This window comes from Girardinichthys multiradiatus, chromosome 11 (assembly GCF_021462225.1).
Source record: "Girardinichthys multiradiatus isolate DD_20200921_A chromosome 11, DD_fGirMul_XY1, whole genome shotgun sequence".
NCBI classification, from domain to species: Eukaryota; Metazoa; Chordata; class Actinopteri; order Cyprinodontiformes; family Goodeidae; genus Girardinichthys; species Girardinichthys multiradiatus.
Genome location: NC_061804.1, coordinates 38615387 through 38638072, shown reverse-complemented (window position 1 = coordinate 38638072; position 22686 = coordinate 38615387). Strand labels below are relative to the sequence as shown.

The following is a 22686-nucleotide window of genomic DNA, read 5'->3' as shown; positions in this document are numbered from 1 at the left end:
TCAGGGGACAGAAACAGGAAAGGTTAACAGTACTAACGTTTGATTTAGTGCATCAAACTGTTTCTTTTACGTGTTTACTGAATCAGGGAAATGTTCCCTTTCACGTTTTAACTAACGTTTGATTTCAACTTCAACTTCATAGACTCCAATGCATTCCTAACGTGCGGTTGGCTCTATTCAATAGAATTCTATGTAGAGGAAACCTTACCATGAGAGTGAATGGAGTTATCAGAACGCTGGTTTGTACTGTATTAATAAAGTTTGACTGACTGACTTATCTGTTTTGTTGACATTCTCTTTAGCACAGCTCCATCTAGTGGATGCATAACGCAACCCCAGTCAAACGTTTGACTGCAGTAGCTTCTATTCTATGCGCCGTATAATCCGGTGCGCCCTATATATGAAAAAAGTTCTAAAATAGGCCATTCATTGAAGGTGCGCCTTATAATCCGGTGCGCCTTATAGTGCGGAAAATACGGTATTAAGAATAGACAAAATTTGCTTTATTTTATCTTTTTTTTTAGCCTCCATCTGCCCTAAAGCATAACAGAGTTGGAAATGTCAGGGACCTATTGAAAGACTTAAAATTTATGAGTTACACAGAGACACTGCTTTTACAGGCAGCGATGCTAATGGAGCTATTTTACCAACATTTACACCCTGATAAAGCTAGAGAATTGACGTCAGCCTAGTGAGCACTTTTTTAGTTGAAAGTAGACCAAAATAAGGTCTAAATGACTATGGACCCACACTTGAGCTTGTTTTATCTCATTGTTTGCACAGTTTTAACTTCGTGAAATTCGTGACGCTGTATTGTTTTTATTAAAACAAACTGAATGTTGTCTGTTGATATTGAGAGAGCATCTTGTTATCAGTGCACAGCCTGCCGCTCAAATGTTTCACAACAGCTTATGTAAATAAAGGTGTTCTTTGTCCTATTAATACAATACAAATACATACAGTATCTTCTCAAATATTTCCAACATTCCCTTTATTACTCATTCTCAAGTAATGAAAAATACAGACTTTTTCTACACATAGATATTATTACCACAATGTCAAGTGAAAAAAAAACATGAAATTAGTTTATGTATTCTGAGTAAAATGGTTTTGATCTAAACATCGACTAACTAGCTTCGTCTATGTGGTCTCAACATTGACTTTAGGTAATTTGCTCGGTGGTAGCTTGTATTCAACTACTTAGTTAATAGTTTTGTACCAAAGTCTGTTGCTCTATCTCCCCACTCCCTCGTTATCCTTTCTGTGCACAGATTTAGCAGCTCTGTAGCATGTTAATATAGTCATGAATAGATCTTCTGGGGCTTATTATGTAAGCATCAATTTAATTTGCGGACGTGTAGGTGAGATAGCCTGTGTTGTTTTTTGTTGTTTTTTATATTTGTATTCAACACCAGAACAAACACTACATCAACATTTTAAGCAAATTCATTCTAGATTGAAAACTATTGGTATTGGCAGATATTTAAATAAAGATATTGGATCAGAACCCTTACGTTTAAGCATTTCCACTTGTCATCAATATCACCAGCTACTTATCAAGATCATCTCACTTATCCTCCATATTTTTAGGACTATTCAGATAAAAAAAAAAAAAAAACAGAAAAGAAAAGAAAAGAAAAGAAGTATAAATATAAGTTTATATCAAAACTTAATAAGTGTAACAATTAGACATAAAACTTAAAAAGAACTTGATATTGATATTAATGTAAACAAAGCACAAATAATAGTCCTTGCTTTTGCTGAAACAGAAAGGTATTTAGTTCTCCCATAAGTGCAGAACAGATTACCTCATTTCAGTTACCATTACGTTAAATGAATGAAGGATGCAGCAGCTGTGCAAGCATAACTCTATTTCCTGCTTTTATAAAGACTAAAGACTGAAGGCTGCAGCCCACCAGAGAGCAGATATGTGCACTATTTATGGCCTATAGACATTAAAGCTTACAGTGTAACATGAGAGCGCAGACATGCCCCTCCACAGGTAATAAGAAACCCAGTGAAAACTCTTCATCTCCACAATGGAGGAGGAGGTTTGATGTTCTCATACAAGGATGAGTAAGGCTTGTATATGAAGTTTTTCGAATACAGAGCTGTTGCTATGCTGTTGTGAAGTTGATGTAATTGCCAAGGTTTCCATGCACCTATGCAACCAAGATCAACTGATTAAAAGTGAGCCATTTCTCAGAACCTAGTTTACTTCTTCGCTACAGCTCAAAACACTGTAAAACACTCCACTCTGAAGTTTCCCATCTGTCTTCATACAGTACATTTATATGCAAGAGGCTCCTCCGAGTATAGGAGAGGCTCCACTATAGCTGCTGACAGTCTGCTGACACAGTGATCAGATGAAGAGATGCAGGATGACTCAGGAGTCTGGTGGTAGACTTCAGGGGTGTTTGACTCACAGTTTCTTTAAATTAAACCCAAGTCCGAACTCCAATGATCTCAGAAGTTCTATTGCAAGTTGCACTTGTACAACTGCTGTATTTTCTAGCTTATTGGCAGTATTCTCGTGACACTCTAGCCTGGTTTCAAAGCATTCCAAATTACTCACGTCTGTGACGTCATGAGCTCTCGCTGGGATTCACTAAACACAATGTAATAATAATTTTATAATGTCTTAAAGTTGATCTATTTACTATAAAGCTTTTAATACAGTTCTTTTATTTTTAAAATGTGTTTTTTGAAAAGCCAAGTCGTCAACAACGACACACCCCTACAGATGTCGCTCTCTGATTGGCTGACGCTGCGCCTACACCCCCCCAGTGTTTTCATTGCGAGTGCGCTCCGGTCGAGGTAAGAAGTCTCTGTGCTTTCTCTGTAAAATATCGTGTTTAGCTGCTTTATCAGGGTGAAATATGATTTAAAATGGTTAGGATTGTTAAACCTGATGCGTGTTTATAGACAGCTAGTGTGTTTTTATATGTTTTGTTGTCGTGAAACGTTCGGTTTTGGCTTGTATAGATGCTAGCTTGATAGCATTTCATTGTTTGCTTTGTATTTGATTTACATAAACACGGAAAAGTACAGAATAAAGGCAAGGGCTTTTCTTAATATTTTGTATGGTATTCACATTTTTTGTGTGGTTTAAAGTAAATTACTGAGATATAATGAGGTAAAAAAAAAAAAAAGATCTTAAATCAGTCTGTGTTTACTCATCAGATAGTGTGCTGTGTCTCAAAGGAGTTCTGCATGTCCTGAAAAGCTCAAACATGTTTTGGGGAGGTTTACCCATCTACTTTATAAAGCTGTTTTGCCCTCATATGTCCATTTACATGTTTTTGCCCAAACATGCTGGGCTGCTGCTGGTCCAAAATATAAAATATATCGTTTGTTGAGCTACCACGTGTTACAAACCAGCACAAACATGCGTTGTTTACCGTCTGCTCTGCAGTGAAGCTTTGTTTCTGATGGTGAAAACGTGGATCAATGTAATGCTGGTTCTGTCTTTGTGTGGAACTGCACATTAGTAGAAGAGACGGATCTAAATACTTTTATGCTGATTTTATTTTAACAATAAAGACAGAAATGTATCACTAAAGTATTAAGTTTGTTGGTCTTTTATCACAGAGATCATGAGGAATATTTTCTAATCAACCATGTGACTACTTGTAATTTGTTGCCTGATTGTTTGCAACTCTTTATATATGTTGACATTTATTATACTATGTTGACTTGCCATTCAGTATTTGTTCAATATTGTTTAATTTGCCTTTTATTCAGTTATCATATTTTATCAATTAAGATGGACTGGATATACATTTAAGAACAAATTCAACATGTTACAGCTGTGTTTGGTTATTTTAATTAGCTTCTAGAGTGAAAGATCTTGATAATTTGGTTAAACTTTATTTTTGTTTACACAAAAAAAATCTTCACTTTGTTTTGGTTTTGATTCTTTTAAATACTACTAATGACCAGGGTTATGAAATGTGTTGATGTTTGAACATGATATTGGTCCTTTAAGAGCATTAATGAGCAATTTTGAGCTTTATCCCTGGTTTTAAATATATTTTGGAACTGAATATTTTGATTAGCATTGTTTTTAATGGATATTATTTTTGCATTTTATTACAGCTTTTCACTTGTGCGAGACTTTGCGATTTGGAAGTTTTCCAGTGCTGCCAGCTGTGATCTTCACCTGTTCTTTACTACACCCACCTTAAATCATCTACACTACTGTTACATCTCAATCAGAAAACAACACACTGACTAGATAAACATATTCAGACACACAAGACATTTATTTTCAAAGCTACACATAATATTCACTAACACACACACTTTCACTCACATACTATCTTCCCACAAACACTGTTTAATTAATTTGGAACATATTTAAATACATTTCACAGTTTGTATTTTCTCTGTTGCTTTGGTCTAGATAACCTGTTTTTCCTCCCCCAGTTTTCTTCTGTTCTCATTGTCTTAACAGGATGCCACGCAAGGGACGACGCTCCGAGGCCGCCAAGAAGAGATGGAGGACCCTGGACCTGGAGGACCTGCAGGGCAGCCAGCCGGACATCGCCAAGGTATCTTGAGTTATAAATCGTAATAGTTTATTTTTTTCCTAGCATAACAGTAGTTGTTGGTAGTTTTGTGCTTTCAACATGGTTGTAATTATCCCTGTGTTTGCAGCCCAGGACATCCCCACCCACCGCGCAGGCTTGGACCCCCACCCAGTCTCCGGAGAAGAAGGTAAAGCTGTAGTTTACTTTTCAGTAATTCAATAGTTGAATAGTAGTGGATGTAAGTTGTCTTAAATTATTTAAAATATATTTGCAACAGAGCCTAAATCAGAGACCTCAAGATGTATAGTTTTGTGCATCTTCTGTACTTTCTACCAAATTTAAAGCTCCTCTTGAATTCAGGTGGAGGGAACTCCGACTGAGAGGACCAGGCCAGCCCGTCGCCAGCCCAGGAGAGCCGCCCCCACGTTGGAGGTTGACGCCCCCGCCGAGTCCTCTCCCGTGCCTCTCGAGGACCATGTCAGGGATGACAGCTGCCAGGTAACTTTCATGAATAATCTACTGTTGAAATGTCAAATATTTTGAATATCTACATCCTGGAAACTAAAGTTTGTTTGAACTGTTAACAGGATAATAAAAGTTTTTGTTTAATACAGTTGTATATTTTTAATTCATTAACTTATGAGCCAAAAAAATTATGCAAAAATGCTAAATTTATGCCATTTTCTGATTATGATTCAGGCTTCTTCGTTGGAACCCTGCGCTAGCGTACTACAGTGAGGGGTTGCAGTGTGACACAGTGTTACTTGACAGAGTACTTGAGCAAGGAGATGCACTTTATGTTGGCATTAAACAGCAGCTCATGTTGGACGGTAGATTTGTTGATAATCACTTGACAGTTGAAGAGATGCCCCAACAAGTACTGACAGACGGGAACATCTACACTGTACACACAACAGGTGTAAGAGTTGGTCATGTTTTGTGTCAGAATGATAGCCCTCAAAGATCATGGCTAATTGGATTGCCTCTTGCTTCACAACTAGAGTGTCTGTCTGAAAATGTCACCCATGCTTTTCTTTTGGTGACTCCAGAGTGTATTGCAGTTTTCCGGGACAGAGACGGTAGGTTTGGAGTTTTTGATTCTCACTCCAGAAACTCAGCAGGCCTGCCCTATCCTAACGGAACTGCAGTAGTCATGACTTTTAGCGACCTAACGCTCATGGTTGAACATCTGTACAAACTCTTTGAGAACCGTGGCCCCTGTGCCACGTATGAGTTTGTACCAGTATCGTTTGTCAGCGACGACATTGGTGATGCCCCTCCTCCGGCCTTGAGCAATCTGAATATTTCACCTGGATCCACACAAGCAAGCCCAGGTGTTGAGAAACCAGAGAGCACTTCTAATGAAGAGGAAATGCCAGCTTGGCTTGCTGAAGTTGGAAAGAAGTCCGATGTCAACCAACAGGACGAGATGAAAAAGATCATGCAAGCCTTTTCAAAACAGTTAGTGCTCAAGAGTCAGTAGCCCGTACATGTAGTCTACCCCTTAAAAAGTCATCACGCAGTGTCATTTTTATCCAAACTGATGAAGACTGTGTGAAAATGAGCCTTCCCATGAGCAAACTGATGAACATGGCCCCAGATGAAGAGAATGTTTGGATGACAGGATTGCCTGAAAAATATCTCGTTTGGAATGCGTAGCGGAGCGACCCTCAATCGATGAAAATGAAGAACAAGACCCTGTCCCAGAATACCAAGTTGATGTCAACAGTGGAGCCGTGCCAGCAATCAAAATACCCAAATTGAGCCCTGATTTTATTAGACAAATAGTAGTTTAAATGAGACTCAAGCGTCCATCAAAATCCAGACCCGTTCTTTTATTTTTTGACTGGAGGGGCGGGCTGTGGCAAGTCTCATGTTATCAAATGTGTTTACCAGGAAGCAACCAAGCTCTTGCGCCAGCTTCCCAGATTTGGTGATATTGGTGACATGTCTCAGCCCACGGTACTCCTCACAGCTTTTACTGGAACTGCAGCTTACAACATCTCAGGCAAGACTTTACATTCAGTTTTGAAGCTACCCAAAAGCTTAAAGCCACCATACAAAAGACTTGGAAATACACTGGATGAAGTGAGAGCCGTTCTTTCCAATGTAGAAATCTTAATCAGCAATCAAGGAGTTGTTTGGAAGCAAAGGATTTACTCAACTCATCTCGGATCCAACAACGGAAAGGCAGACTCTCATTGACCACATTTACATATCTCAGCCAGAATATTGTGTTCAGTCAGGTGTGTTGCAGACTTATTACAGTTACCACCACCCTGTATATTGTATTTTGGCTTCATTTTCAGCTGCATCTTCACCATGACTTGAGAGGAGGGCTGGGAAACAAATTACACTAGGACAATAGTCCTGTCATTTTTAATGGTACTCCATCTTAGGTAAAAACACCAAAGTGAGAACAAATAATCAGAATCAAATGTCCTCAGTGATTCGCTTGGATACTGGAAATCCAGTTGATGTATTTAACAGGTAATAAGAATAACGGTGTCGGCTGACGGCCTGTACAGGTCCAGTAACGGCTGTGAAGCTTATTACTCTTGAATACAGCTACTTCAGACGACCACTGAACTAATTTGGAGACCAGTGCATTTTTGAAACATTTTATTTAACTCCCCTAGAAAACCTGCTAGAGCTCTCTAGTATTCTTTTTATTTTCCTTTTTTGGTTTTCTTTCTGATCATGAGCCAATGCTCCAGTCTGATGGAGCAGTTTTTTCCACACTATGGACATTCTCCACTCCGCTCGGTTTGCTTGGCCATTATGTTAATTTGCTTTGAGTGGAAATAACCGTTTTTTGCCCAGTTTTAGTAAGTTTTTGCAGGCTTGAGAGCATGCAACGCACGGCATGACTCATGAGGGTTCCAAGAAGAGATGGAGGAGGCTGGACCTGGTCGATTTGCAGAGCGGCCCATCATACGTCACCAAGGTATCCAAAATCTAGCTGATGATAGACTATGAACCTAAAAAGTATTTTGTATGTTGCAATTATAGTAGCTGTTGGTAAAAGTTCAAATATAACATGAATCTCATGATTGTAATTATTCATGTATCCATGCTTTTAGCGCAGGACACCCCAACCCACCTGGCAGCCTTGATCTTCCAAGCAGTCTACGGAGAAAAAGATATGGCTTTCATTTTGCTTTTTATTAACTGAGTTTAGGATAAGTTATTTTGTGTGCTTTTCTCATTTAAGTAATTTGTGTCTCTTTATGTCAAGGTTTCTGGACTCCCTGCCCCATGACCAGGTATGTCCATGACATGTTCAGGGTAATTTGCAACAACACAATGAAGTTGTGATTGTACATTTTTCTCAAAACTTACTGCAGTTGCAACATCGACCCCTCCTGGGTCACCTATGTAGTTAGAAATCTGCATGTTCATGATTTTAAATGATGATGATTTTTCTTAAGGCTTGAAAGTTTTATCTTGATGTCTGTGTGTCTTTCAACATGCCGTGGGACGGGTCATCGCCATCAACAACTTGACCAACAGCTGGAGCGTCAACGAGGCGGGAGCAAACATCAAGCATTTGCGGCACACAGTCTGCAACCTCTGGACTTATGTAAGCTTAATTTCCACTGCATTTGTTAATTATCAAATAAATAAAAAAATGTACCATGTATATTAATGTTTTATTTATTTAAATTTAATTTTACAGGTGGCTATTTTGAATTTTCCTCCACTTCTCACCATGAAGGCTCTGATGTGAAGCAGCAGATCACATCCCAACAGGAAACTAAAGTGTCTCAAGTCAAAGAGCTTCAGAAGAAACTATAGCAGGAGATCACTGAGCTGAACTAATTACATGTATTGCTTTGTCAGACCAAATGTTATTGTTCAAATCCGTTCTGAAGGAAACTAATTGTCATGTTTGTCATCGCTAAGGACTTCAGTCATTTCATAGTGCTTTCTCTTAGTTCTTCAAGTTTATTTGGATCAATAAATGTCTATCAGTCGATCGTGGCAGATGGCCGCTCACACTGAGCCTGGTTCTGCTGGAGGTTTCCTCCCTTTAAAGGGGAGTTTTTCCTCTCCACTGTCGCTACATGCATGGTCAGTATGAGGGATTGCTGCAAAGTCAACGCCAGTGACTGTCCACTGTATCTACATGCTCATCCAGGAGGAGTGAATGCTGCAAGTCACTGACTGGATGCAATCTGCTGGGTTTCCTTGGATAGAAAAACTTTTTATACAATTTGAATAAAAAGCTAACTTTGACTGCACTGTTCAATTGTTAGGATTAATAGGAATGTATGTACCTGACTGTTGTGAAGTGCCTTGAGACAACATGTGTTGTGAATTGGCGCTATATAAATAAAGCTGAATTGAATTGAATTATCTCATGTATCAAGAAGTGGATTTACTTGTGTAAATTACCATTAAAACTCATGGTACAAACGCATCCTGATTCAGAAAGTTTTTATTTCCTCATCAACATGAATCATATTCTTGGCTACAGAATAAAATTTAACTACAATATTTCATAAAAACATTTAGTCATGTAAATGTAGAATGCTGAATTTGGTTGAACATTATTATTGCTGCTAAACCATTGTTCCCAGCTGTTTTTGAAATGCCTTATTATGACAGGTTCCAGTCTGAGGCCATGTTTTAACCTCACGTAATGAAACCTGAATCCTGTTTCAGGTAAATGGAAAACAGTTTTTGGTGACTTTAATTGAACTAACACAAACATTTACAGTTCTTTTAAGCTCTTCATAGTTCTGCCCTGAAACCTGATGGGAGCTAAACCTAACAGCCAGAGAAATTGTGGTCCCAGAAGCACGCACCAAGAGGCAGGCCCCGTCTAAATTTCTTCTGAAATTTTCTAGTCTACCTTTATTATCTCTTTGTTTCAAAGCTTATCAAACAGTCAGTGAGGGTTTAAGAGCACTAAAGTAATTTAGCTGTCCACCCAAATACACTGTGGCTCTGTCTCTGAATGATCACTGCTGTTTGTGAGAAGCAACTTAAAACTCGTCTCTCAACAATAATCTCTAGCTACTAACAAAAGGATCAGAAGCCAACAAACACTGCAGCACTGCTGTTAAACTCAACATTGGTTGGCAGCAACTGAACATGCTGACACATAATGAGACAAAGTACAAGCTGCTCAAATGTTCTGGAAGGGGTGCAGTCTACTTTATCAGATAAACCAAAGAGGAGGACAGATTGTGCAATGCTCGCATAGATTTATTCCAAAAGGCAAAGTGTGTAGTTTCTCTGAACACCTGATCCATTGCTGTGACTGCTACAGATCTATATGATTTCTGTAGCAATGTTTGAGATGCAGAGAGCTTCCTGGCCAACAGTGATTCTAGTTTTCTTCCATGTCTCACCTGCCGACTCAGACTGTGACTAATTCTAATTTGTTTGTACGGTGAAAATTACACAAAGAGAAAAATTGTGTTTCATGTTCATAAATATAGGGAGTGGTTTTTGAATCATATGATCCTAACCTTTATTTGATTTTTATTTATCCTAGAAACATGCATCAAACTACATGCTGTTGGTTGATGCCTTTATAGACCAAATATGGTGGAATTCCTAGTTTTGATTTGTTTATTGAATACGAAAAAATATCTGATTCTTCATATTCAACCGTGTTGCTCCCCAATAACAGCTGATCACAGTGAAGGTGCTATGCTATCTTGATTACTGTGTCTCTATGTAAAAAAATATACAAAAAAAACACAGACCAGGAAACAAAACAGAACAGTCAGTCAGTCATTTTCTTCTGCTTTTTCCATAGTGGGTCGCAGGCAGGCTGGTGCCTATCTCCTGTCTGTGGACGGGAGGCAGGGTACACCCTGGACAGGTTGCCAGGGCAACACAGACACACACAGACGGTTGCTGAAACCATTGCTTCTTTGTGCAGACAGTGGACGTTGTACTTTGCAGGCAGGCCGTGCCTTAGCAAGGCAGGAGTAGTAGTTAAATGACATTTATTGTCCTTTAAGAAGAAATGGAAAACTGCAGGTACTGTAAAAGTTTTGGTTGGTGCCTCTTCAGTGAGGTAAAATGTGCTGAGTGTTAGAGTGTTCAAGCCTTTATTTCTTGTAATTTTGATGATTGTGGGTTACAGAGAATGAAAACCCAAAATTCTGAAGGCCGTTATCAAAACAACCTTGGCTTCCATTACACCTCAGCAGAACCACAGCCTTAACGTGTTGATGCCCCACCGCATTGATGCAGTTATTCACGCGAAAGCAGTCCAGACCATGTATTGAGTGCATAGAAATAAGAATATGTTTTAGAACATTAAATACAATAAATAGAACATTTCTGTTTAAAATGTCATATTTATTGATTTCATGTAATATTATAATTTTCTGTGCAACTGAATTTTAGGTTTTCATTCTCTATAAGCCACAATCACAAAGTGTCCCTTTATGTGTAATGAATCTTTATAAGTTTCACTTTCTAAAATGAGTGACAAGAAATATTGAACTCTTTCTGATATTCAAGCTTTTTATAGATGTGTGTGCTTGAACAGTATAAAGACAACTTAGCAAAGTAATTATTTCTTTATTGATAATATAAGCCTTTGTCTTTAAAAACCAACAGATTTCTTCTCCCCTCATGGTTCTGTGAAGGGATCAGATATAAGGATGAAAACTAACTACTGCTAAAGCATGTTTTAAACCTGTGCTGAAAGACACATGAATGACATATTTGTATAGCATTTAACTACAGGTTACTTGATTCAGGATGCTCTGCCAGTTGATCTTATTGTGAGAAGTGGATATGAAATTATAACAAACCCTAAAGCAATTAAACCTTAGTCTGAGCTTTTCTTTAACGTCACAAACAACATAAGATTATCAGTAAAACTGAAAATATAGAGTACAAGGAACATATTATCCTCTAAAACACAGAAATACAGAATGTGTCCAAGCAGATAATTTCATCTAAAACTCCAAGAGTACAGTGCTTACAAAGTCCCCAGAGCTTATATCCCTGCTCAACATGGTACTAATTTACTGCCTGCTAATTTGTTTGTCACTTGTTTTAGTCTGTGATGTAACAGGTCCTTCCTTTGCCTGCCCCAAAGCGCTAATGCTGATGTGAGTACGCGCACAGGATGAAGCAAGCTGAGTGGCGCCAAGGAAACGACAGATTTTACAGCCTGTATGGAACTGCTGGAAAATGCACTACACAGCTGACACACAGTACACTGGCAGGAAATATGGTTTATGCAGTATTTTACGACTAATATCTTGTGGGTTATGAATGTGTGGGGAAGTGGAATCTGAGGCATTTTAAGGAACTGTCATTTTTATACGTCTTAGGTTACCCCGCAGCACTGCCCTATCTTTGTGGCAGGATAGTCTCCAGGGGAATAAAATGCCTCGAGACCAAAGCCCAAAGGATCTGGGACTTGGTGACAGTCCATTCTGTCCCCTGCACCTGTCTGTCAGGTGTTTATTAGGTAGCTGCTCAACACAATATGACAGTGTTCACAGAAAAGATGTGCAGTAATGTGTCAGAAGGAGGTAAACTTGCCCTCACTACACATAGAAGCTATGAATTCAAAGCAACAGCATCCAGCTGATTTCACCACTGTTTACAGGAAGTGTAACTAAAGCCTTATCAGGACATGTTGCAGGTGCTGGTCCTGGTAAATTATGTCACCTGTCAAATACCACACAGAGGAAAGGTTGCACACGTGTAAGCTGCACCTGACAGAAAATTTAGTATAAGTTGTGACGTGCAAAAAAAGATTAAGTTTAAGTACAGATAATTCTATCATGTAATTCTATCATATAAAATTGCATTAAAATACACTGATATTGATGGAGCTTAGATACACAATGCATAGCTGATTTGTGCTTTAGCTCATTCTTACACAGCAAAAATTATCAGTCACCTCTGAGATTCAACCTCACTCCAAAACAGCATAAACGTATATTTGGATTTTCTTTTTGTTTAATATATAACTTTTTAGCAGTGGGAACTGTTTCATATGCTGCAGTAAATTTGAATTTGACTGCTATTATGTGCAACAAATGATGCTTGCAACACGAACAAGTCATTTTTCTATGAGTGGGTTAGAGACAGAGACATGGAGAGAAACACGGGGTCGTCCAAAGGAGAAATAAATGTCCAGGGTGTGAGGACAGGGAAAATGTCTAAAGTTAGTAAAATTTGGTGTATGTAAACAGGGGCTAATGGGGAACAAGAGAACGGGCTCTTTAACTTTGTTTTAGTGAGCAGTACTTTGTTATAGAGACATAGAAGAAAGGAAGTGTAAATAGGAGAAAGTAAAAGGGAAGAATTTAACCAATACTGACGTTGATCACTTCAAGTCCTTTGTTTTTCATGTAGGATTACTGATGTTAGGAGATAAAAAAAATGTTTAGTTGACAAGTTGAGAAGGAGTGTGAGAAAGCAGAACTAAAAACAGCCGCAGATGGACTGACAGTAGTCTCAGAAGCATTCAGTTCCTCTGCAGGCACTTGACATTTCATGCTCAAAAGAACTAATGAGATCAGAAAGAGAGAAAATTCACAGCATCTTCTAGTTGCCACGGCTGCCAGAAAAAATGTGTTCCTTCAATTTCCTTCTGAACTGTTCAATTATTTTTGCATGTCCTATTTTCTGTCAGTCAAAATGTGCAAAATTAAAGAAGCAATAATTTGTTGTAGAAAAACACAGAACTCTCTTCATTACACGCACTGCCTTTACAGTGAAAGAGCTGGAGTCACTGGAGAAAAACACCTACAGTGAAAACTGACGGCCTACACTGATAAGATATGAGATTTCTGTGAAACATTTCCCACAACTGATATACATACACAAGGATGTTTGCCTTCACTAAACATTAGACATTTAGTTTGGTGCTCCTGATTGGTAAAGTGAAAGCGAACGCCACTGTATGTGCATGTGTGTGTGTGTGTGTGTGTGTGTATATATATATATATATATATATATATATAAATATATATATAGGGGGGAACTCAGAGAGATAGACTATTCATTGAATCTTTCTGATGACAGAAGTGGACAAGGACATGTGAAAAGTTAGGCAGCAACACGGACAAAAAGCAGATCTGTCCTTGACTGTCCAAAAAGAAAACTGCTGTAAAAGTGAGATTCAAGATTCATTTAGTGCCAAAGTTTTTGTTTTCATTTTTCTTGCCTTGAAAACTACACATTATCATTTGGAATAAAGAAACAACTTATACTCACTTTATCACACTGCCAATAAAGATTGTAGGCAAACAGAAGAAATAAAGTGGAGTGCATTCAAATTCAAATCACTTTATTGCCATTTAATGGCACACTTTTAATACAATGACAATTACCAAACCTAAACTAAGAGGCATATCATAAAGTGCATAATCTTAACAACAGTAAAGCAATTTAACAGCTTGTTACAGAAGGTTGTTTAGCAGTCTGCTGGTTCGGCTATTAAACTTGTTGTACCATGCTTGATGGCACCAGTTCAAAACGTTGATGAGGTCTGTTCCAGAGCTACTGCAGGAACAGGGCTCCGGAACAGACCTCCTCGTCAACGTGTTGAACAGAGGGTAGGGACACTGAAATGACCTCCTTAGCTCCCCTCACTATCCTCTGCAGGGCCCTTCTGTCTGCCATGCTGCAGCCGGAGAACCATGCTGAGATGCAGTATGTAAACACCCTCTCAAACACAGCTCTTCAGAAAGCTGTGAGGAAATTGGCATTTGTTTCAGCTTTTTTAGTAAGTGCAGTCTCTGCTGGACCTGTTTATGTTCTCAGGTGTATTCCTTAACCAAATGGAAATCTAACCCGAAACATCCCTGCTAGGCAGGACTTTTTGAATAGAACTTGATCTAAATGTGGAGCTTCATAGTGGAAGGCTGCTAAACATTTCTCACTGTCTGAATATTCCACTTAATTCTCTTCTGCAGTACATGTTTTACACACACTTTACACATGTTTTAATTACACCACCAGAGTTCTGTATTTTATTTTATTTTTTGCAAACAACTCTAGCCGACCGTGCTGATTATCACAGGGTTTTACAGAGCTTGCATTCAAATACATTCATAAAATCCACCAAATCTTAGTGAAAATATTTTATTAATGAACACTTCCACTTTGAGGGTCTCCACAGAGATGGAAAGATAGACAGCAACACTATCATCAAAACCATTTAAAGAAATTTAAACCAGTAAAATTAAAACATTTTTTGTGTCTATGCTTTGAGATACTGAATAAAGCAATCCCAATTGTCCAGGATTGTTGAGTTTGAATTCTGTTAATACATGACAGATAGAGATTCATGCTTTACTTATTAATAATCTATGGATAATTACTAACTTTTATTGAGTTAAATTGGTTTTAATTCAGTTCAGAGCTTAACTGCTTTCTTTTGTTCCTTATCTACACTACCGGTCAAAGGTTTTAGAAACACTTTCTCATTTAATGATTTTCTTTATGTTTATGACTATTTACATTGCATGAGATTCTGACTGAAGGCATAAAAACTGTGAATAAACACATACGGTATTAGCAAAGGAAAAATTGTAAAAGAACTTTAATTATGTTTTATATTTTAAATGGTTTTCCCTTTATAAATTTGAGCCAGAACATGACTCTGATGAGCCATGAAGCCTCATTGATGTGTGCAAAAGCCCAGTACTGTAGCAGTTCACACTCTTTTAAACGGGAGTCCCAGAAAGCATTTTTGTCTTAGTTATTGTATGAGCCCCTTAAAATACCCAGAACCATATACTTACATAAACTAGTCACAACAGCAATAAACCAAAAAAAAAAACCCCAGAAGCAACACAAACGGCAAGTCAAACAAGGCAGTTGAATTTCAATGTGCTGTAGTTAGTGGGTGCTCGTTTTCAACCACCAACAAAATTCAATCAAAAATTTGGTCCATTCCAGTCCAAAGAAAACATGAAAGAAACTTAAAAATCCTGTCCAGGTTTTACCACAAAGGTCTTCCAAACGAAGCAGCCAGATAAGCTACTCGTAGGGAGCAGAAGATGACTACAGCAATCAGTCAAGTAGTTGAAGTGTGGCTCGAGGTTGGAACTAAAGTCCACACTAGGAAAGAGTCTGCCTACATACATGCGCATCATTGTGGACTGAAACACGCAGGTATGAGGAGGTATGTGAACACGCTAGTTTCTGTCATTCATTTCACTAATCTCATCTGAGAGCTCTTGGCCATCTATATTTACATATGTTTTTTTTTTGGAGGGGTTGAAGTTTGCGCTGATTTGGCTGGATGTGACTGTTGACAGCAGTGATTGGTCACAGCATTGATGGGTGTGACTGCTGGAGCATCTATGTTTGTAGGATGGGAGATGATGATGTCACAACGTTACATCACCAGTTTCTCAAATACTCAAAGCAGCCGGTTTTGGCATCAACAACCATACCACATTCAAACTGACTTTAATTGCCTTTCTTCGCCATCATATTTCTGATTCTGATGCCTCCAAGGTATCATGGGTAACAACAAAAGTATTTTTTCTTCTAGTTTTTCACAGAAGGAAAAAAGTAAAATGAAAATCAATTTACATTTTATCCCAAATAGCACCAGGTTACAGAGCTCTCTCTGCCTTAGATGAAAAAGTGGCATTAGAAAATACCCAAAGAGCTAAATGGTTTGCAGAAAGATGAAAAACTGAAAATTTTAAACATTTATTCATTTAGTTTAGTTTATTAGTTAGTTTGCATGAGGACAAATGTTTATAAAGTCTAAGCTAATTTTGTGTTTCCCTAGATAGTTATTCGTTTTCATAAAAACATGAAAACATTTTGTACAAGGTTTAAAATGCAGATATGGAACAGAATAAAAAAACATTAATACCCAACAATATAATTATCAGCAAGACATAATACCAAGAAATTATTAAAGAAAGGATGGTCAACATTCATGAGTATATAGTCTTGCTTAAGAAACCGTTTTAAGCCACTATTCCACACAGACCACAAATAAGATTGCCAAGACATGATCAATTTTAGGGTAAGTTTTGGATTTGGGAGTTCGGCATCAAAATGATGAACGGTTCAAACCTTTGCCACAAATTCCAGATGGCTCAAGAATTGCATGAACTGACTAAGAATGAAATATTAGTCAATTATGAATTTAGGAACATATTATGACTTAACTAAGAATCCTGAAATTTGGCAATTCTTGGTGAGTCACATTATTTGTTATCTGTTTGAAATAGTGGTATTAGCTTTAATCTGAACTGATGCCAGTTAAGAGTTCAGTCTTGGTTCTGCAGGTAAGGAATTCCTTATGTTGAGGCCTCATACAGAGAGAGAGATATTTGTCCCAGAGAAGTGTTATGTGTTCCCACCTTTCAACTCCACTGGGTGCTCCAAGACTCGCTGAACCAAAAACTGCCAGTGGAAACAAAAGGTCACTGAGCCGTTTCATTTAAGCATTCATCTTTATTTGAGTTCTCAAAAATAATCTCAGTAATATTTTTCCTTTTCTGGATATTGTATATTTATTCTTAGCTTGCATGGTCTATATTTTATGTGAAAAAAAAATCTATTTGCTTTTTATATTGTAAATCCCAAGTAAAACAAGACAGGAGAAACTGTAGACGATTTAGTTTTCTAAAGGCCTTAAATTCCTTTTGAATAGCTAAGATACACAGTATTTGAATAATAGTGTACAGTCCAAAGACTATTTCTTGTACAGAGAAAAAAGGCGTAATACTCTCAGAGATGGTATTAAATGAATTTATGGATGTTGGAAAAACCACACTAAGCTTTGGGAAAGAATAAAAATGAGAAATCTTTCTGTGAATGTGAATGCTCAACAATGAATCCCTGATTTTACTAAGGCAGACATGAACAATGATGAAAAAGGAGAGGAAAAGAAAGAGAATGAGAGACAGAGATGGAGCCAGAAGCCATTTCCATTTGTAATAATTTCCCCTCTGCCCTGTGATAGACTGATCGATGTCTCAAGGGTAGATTAAATGGAGAACACCCCAATCATCTGGACTCATTCACACACTAAAGCAACCACTGAGTGCACTCACAAAGGCTGTGGATGGGAATGGGGGACACAGACTGTCTTTGCTTTCCACTGGATCTGGTTCATTACCTGTGTTTGTCTTGGAACAGAGTGCAATTTACATCCTGCCAGGCCTGTAAAATAACTTGAACCTCAACAGTATACGGGTCACCCACTGAAGCAGGCAGAAACAAATACAAAAGAAGACATTTTAACTGGAACTGTTTACATCGACAAAGCTCTTGATGAAACGGCCGGCTGAACAAATGTGCACTTTCAATAACCTGAGATGGCTTTATAGTTTAATGCAGTTTGTGGGTCAAAACCAAGGCACAAAGATGAAGATAGTTTGTACCCAAGAACTCTCAAACAGGCATTTAAAATATGGAAAACACTTCATGGTTAATGTTGATAGGTACATTTTATAACAATTTTATAACACGTATTAATAAGGGAACGGTTCATTAAAAAATAAGAACCATAGTGTTCATTTTAGCAGACTCTGGCAGCTCCAGTTAACTAAAGATACACAAGGAAAGAGAAAGGAGGCTGGGAATGACGGGATACCCAGGGATACCGTTTATTCTGGTTTGTGGGACCATTTTGGATTTTCTGCCACCAATGGTGACACCAACAAGAAAGTAATGGAAGAAAATTATTTAGCAAATATCAATGTCCCTTTTAACCTACCATACTTGGTTGTCATGGTGACGTTACACCAGGAGTGACTGGACAAGAGAGAGTCGGGTAGAAGACAGAGACGGAAGGAGCCATAAATACAGGATTGGGATCTCTAATAGCTCAAGATATGCATTTTTAAACCGCTGTGGAGTGAATCTGATCTGATCTGACGTTGCCTAAAGTCAGAGTTTCTGACTAAGCTCAACTGTTGACACCTCTTATGGGTGTACTGTCTGTGACTTAGTTTCAGCAGCAACCAAACTGTTAACCAGGGGGCTACCATGGCAAGGTTTGGCACATCAAAACACAACTCTGTCTTGTGAACAGCTCTTATAATACTGGGAAAACTATGCCACGGGTTGTTTTTTTAACCATATTTAGATATTTTAGTAAATTTTTCATCTGACTTATTTGATTGTGCAACATTTGTGTTGATTTTATGTTAAAATGCATACATATGTTTCCTTTTCTTTAAAATTATAAATCGTATACATGGATGCAGAATGTAAGTCTATTTAGGTTGTGGATGTATCTGTATATTTTCACTGTCTTAATTCAGGCCCAGCACAGCAGAGATTACTATTTTACTGATGTAACAAATGTGTGTTTTCCCTGTCAATCAATCATTAAAAGAGTTTATTAACATTAGCCTAGCACTTCAGAAAACATCATCAACACAAACAAGGCATATGCTTACTAGAGACTGAAACTGTAAATTCATATATTCTATTAGCAACAATATGTGTTTTTAGGAGATGTGTTGTCAGAATATTATGTTATATATATTATATTATGTCTAACCAAGTTTAAGGATGTCCTGCAGAAACAACAGCTGGGATAAAATATCTGTTGCTCTGGTGTGAAAGGGACACAGTCACAATAATATTATTCACAATATAGTGCTGATTAAATACACAGTAGTGTGTTATTTCACTGCACATCTTCTGGGTTTTCAGGCATATAAAGTGCTTTGATCTATTAACTTTAATATAGGATTGGACTGGAACTCAGTAACATCAAACATCTAATCTTAAATCACTCTGATTGGTATCAGGGACAGATACATTGCACAATTCCATCCAATTTCCATTACTGTTATAAATAGTCATGACAGTTCCATAAACATTCTTTAGCTGAAAAGGTATCCTCCAAATTTCCTTCAACTGTCAGCATTAAAAAGTGCTCAAATTTGTCCTTAATGTAAAGGTTTTTAGATGATTAAGCCCGTTTGGAGACTTTGATTCAGTATCTGTATTTCCATGAAACATACTTGCTATCTTTGACAACAGAGATTGTAGAGGTGAGGTACATCCAGGTACATCCAGGCTATGAGTGTGTCGCGGGTCACTATAGAGGTAGACAGGGAAAATATTTATGCATGACTAGATTCAATCTAAAGTCTATTTAGAAATTCTAAGATACCTAACATGCATGTATTTTGGTAGTAAGACACAGCCGTAAAAATCTACATCCAAGCATTCTCTTAACTCTTTGAGCTTACAATGGTTGGAATTTAGTCTGAAATATTAAGGACTAAATAAAGGCTACAACTCAACTGTGCAATCATATCTATGATGAAAAACAAATATTTCTTTTAGAATCCAACAAATTCAGCTTCTTATGCAGCAATCCCCTCATTATCTGGGCTCTGTCCCTGCTGAAAACAAATGGAAGGGCCAAAGTCCTCTCTTAAATCCAAACAATCAGGTTCCATCAGCCTGCAGCAGAGAACTGTCTGCCAAGGTAAATACAAGCACTCACCACTGAACAATGTGTGGCAGCCAGTGAAGCTGTGCTGACTTGAAACAACTGAGAACAAGGCACTAGCATTACTGTAGCTGGAAAACACTTAAAAGGAACTTATGTAACAGCAGAAAGACATACTGACAGAAAGCCTGTTTGGAGACATGCTACTTTAATACACCAAGTAGATATGCAACAGAAAAATGTGCAAGGTCCATCTTATGTTCAGCATGAAACATTTACTACACGGGTTATATTGCATAAGGAGCATCTAACAAATGTTTGTCATTAGTTTTTATTGATCATTGAGGAGATCAGCAGGTAACCTCAACAGATTCCTTCATATATGGTGCCTGGTAATCTAATAACACAGAGAAGATAGTCGACAGTCTAACTGCAAATAGAGCTATAGCCTTAACTGACATTGAACCTGCACACTGACAAATGCTAACATATTAGGCATTGACTGGTTACCGGTACCAGGAGGGTTTAAAAAGATTAGTGTCATACCAGTCCCATGGTTTAAACTGCTCTTAGAGAGATACCAGAGAAAACAAATGAATTATCAGAATTTTCTCAAGCTGTATGTAGCATAGAGTGATGCACACTGCCATTGTTTGGCTTTGCCCTTATATACAAGAAGCCCAGGTAAGCCGTTTGGGAATATTTCCTGTCAAAAATGCATAAAAAACATGAACAATCAGGTGAGGAATCTAACAGAGCACTGGCCAGCACTTTTATTAATGCTGTTTTAAAGCTGTCTGTTAATAAGGAACTGACTGCAGATCTGTAAAAAGATACACAGTTTGAAAATGCATGTCTGAAATACTATGGCAGTTGTGTTCAAAATAACAGCAGTGTCTAAAAAACGTGAGTAAAGCACAAAATCCTTGGAACCATTTTTAGTTCACAGAAAGCATTGAGACACTTTCTATTCCAATTCTACAAAAAGAAGGAAAGGAATATAAGACTTTTCCAAAATAAGATATATCCATCCAAAGATTGATGTATGCATTTTTCTTTACAATCTCAATCATTAACTGTTTTAATTTTAAAATGCTTCCCTATAGATTCCCTGAACTAATATTTTGATACTACTACTTTTTCCAAGGACTGTAACAGTATGAATAATATCACTCTGTCAATTTTTTTCAGTTTTCTTTGTTATTCTTTCAGGTTTTGGTTTCCATTTTAAAGCACAGCATTTTCAGCTGAGCAGCCAATCACTAACATGGTGAGTACATCTGGAAAAATGAACATCTTTAGCCGACAAGGCAAAGACAAAAGCGTTGTTCAGAGGAACTTTCCCTTTGAGATGGACAGGAAAGATGAATCAAGATGCGCTTCCAAGGTTCCAAAGTTCCGAACCATGCAACGCACGGTTCTACTGTAGTATGAATTAACATAGGAAAATGTTAATCTGCTGACGGCTCAGATGACTACTAAACAGTGAAGCAACGAAACAAACCAGGGAAACCCCCATCCACCCCCTCAATTACTTCTCTGTTAACTTGTAAAGGCATTGGAGACTAATGTGGCTAATAAAAACACAGGTTATGGTGCAACCAGACTGAAGCTGACTATAAGAGCAGAAAAAAAGGGCATTGGGAACCTGTAGCTACCTACCCTGCTGTTGTAGTTGATCACTAAAGAAAATATCAGGCAACATGACCAGGAAGACAAAAGTTGTACAGGGCTGCTGCTGAATACACCTGCATGGACCACATCCTTTGTTACACAGTAAAAATGTTTTGTGTGCACCAGATCTATGTTTGCTTTGAAACACAATTTATTTTAGTATAGAATGATCCTTTATTTGTCCCTTAGTAGTAAAATGTATTTGTATCAACAGAGGCTTGACAATCAAATGGAAGCACATAGTGGCACACTAAAGATAAGCCATTATAATAAAATAAAATAATTACACAACTGAATCAAAGGTACATACTTCCATAAAACATATTTACACTTATACTAAGTACTATGTTGCCTACTGTACTGTCAAAAAGGGAAATTACACTTTTAAGTTATAAATTTATCCAAAGGAGGGCTGAATTAAAAAAGTTAAAATGTTAAATTGTAATTAAACATATTTTTTGCTCATAACTAAAAAGAAGTCTTTACCTTCAAAAACTGCAGTATTGAAAACAGAATTGAGTATTTTACTTAGTATCAGTATGGACCACAACCAAAGATTACTTAATAGGTAAAGTATTCAGGGTATGGTATCCAAAGCTCAATTAAAACTGGTCCATAAATAATAAAATGCAGGACATCTGATAACATCCCTATGCATGTGTTCAAATTACAGTAAGGCAAAAAGATTACACAGCAGAACCAAGAGAAATTTATGTACCTTTTCTATCTAATCTGACTATATCATTTCTGAATTGCCCTGTCCATCTTAATCATTGATACCTGAGTGCTATTTATTCAGCACAATAAAGCTGTCAGCTGAACAAATGGCAGCTTGATTTATTCTCACTCTTCAAAAAATAATGTCCCATCTGTTGAACCCTCCCACACCACTGAATTCACTGAATATCTTCTTTCATCTGATCAGGATGAAGGGCCCACTATAATTTGAAATAAAAATGTTTTTATTGTATGTACACACAGCACACACAGATCACATTTTAATAGCTCAGTTGGGATAAAGACGTCTTTACTTGAGGGTCATAACAGTCCACTACTACCTTACTGCCTCAACTTAGCATGGCGCCCCCT

The 22686-nt window shown here is 37.6% G+C and overlaps 1 protein-coding gene and 1 long non-coding RNA gene across 13 annotated transcripts in view; one reads left to right on the top strand and one right to left on the bottom strand.

Moving 5' to 3' along the window:
- Nucleotides 1-22686, bottom strand: part of auts2a (activator of transcription and developmental regulator AUTS2 a) — a 440983-nt gene that overhangs the window by 359866 nt on the left and 58431 nt on the right. The window lies entirely within an intron of this gene.
- On the top strand, nt 5273-8637 carry LOC124876093. Its single transcript, XR_007040206.1, has 3 exons — nt 5273-7479; nt 7616-8115; nt 8212-8637. It is a non-coding gene; the product is annotated as an uncharacterized LOC124876093 (long non-coding RNA).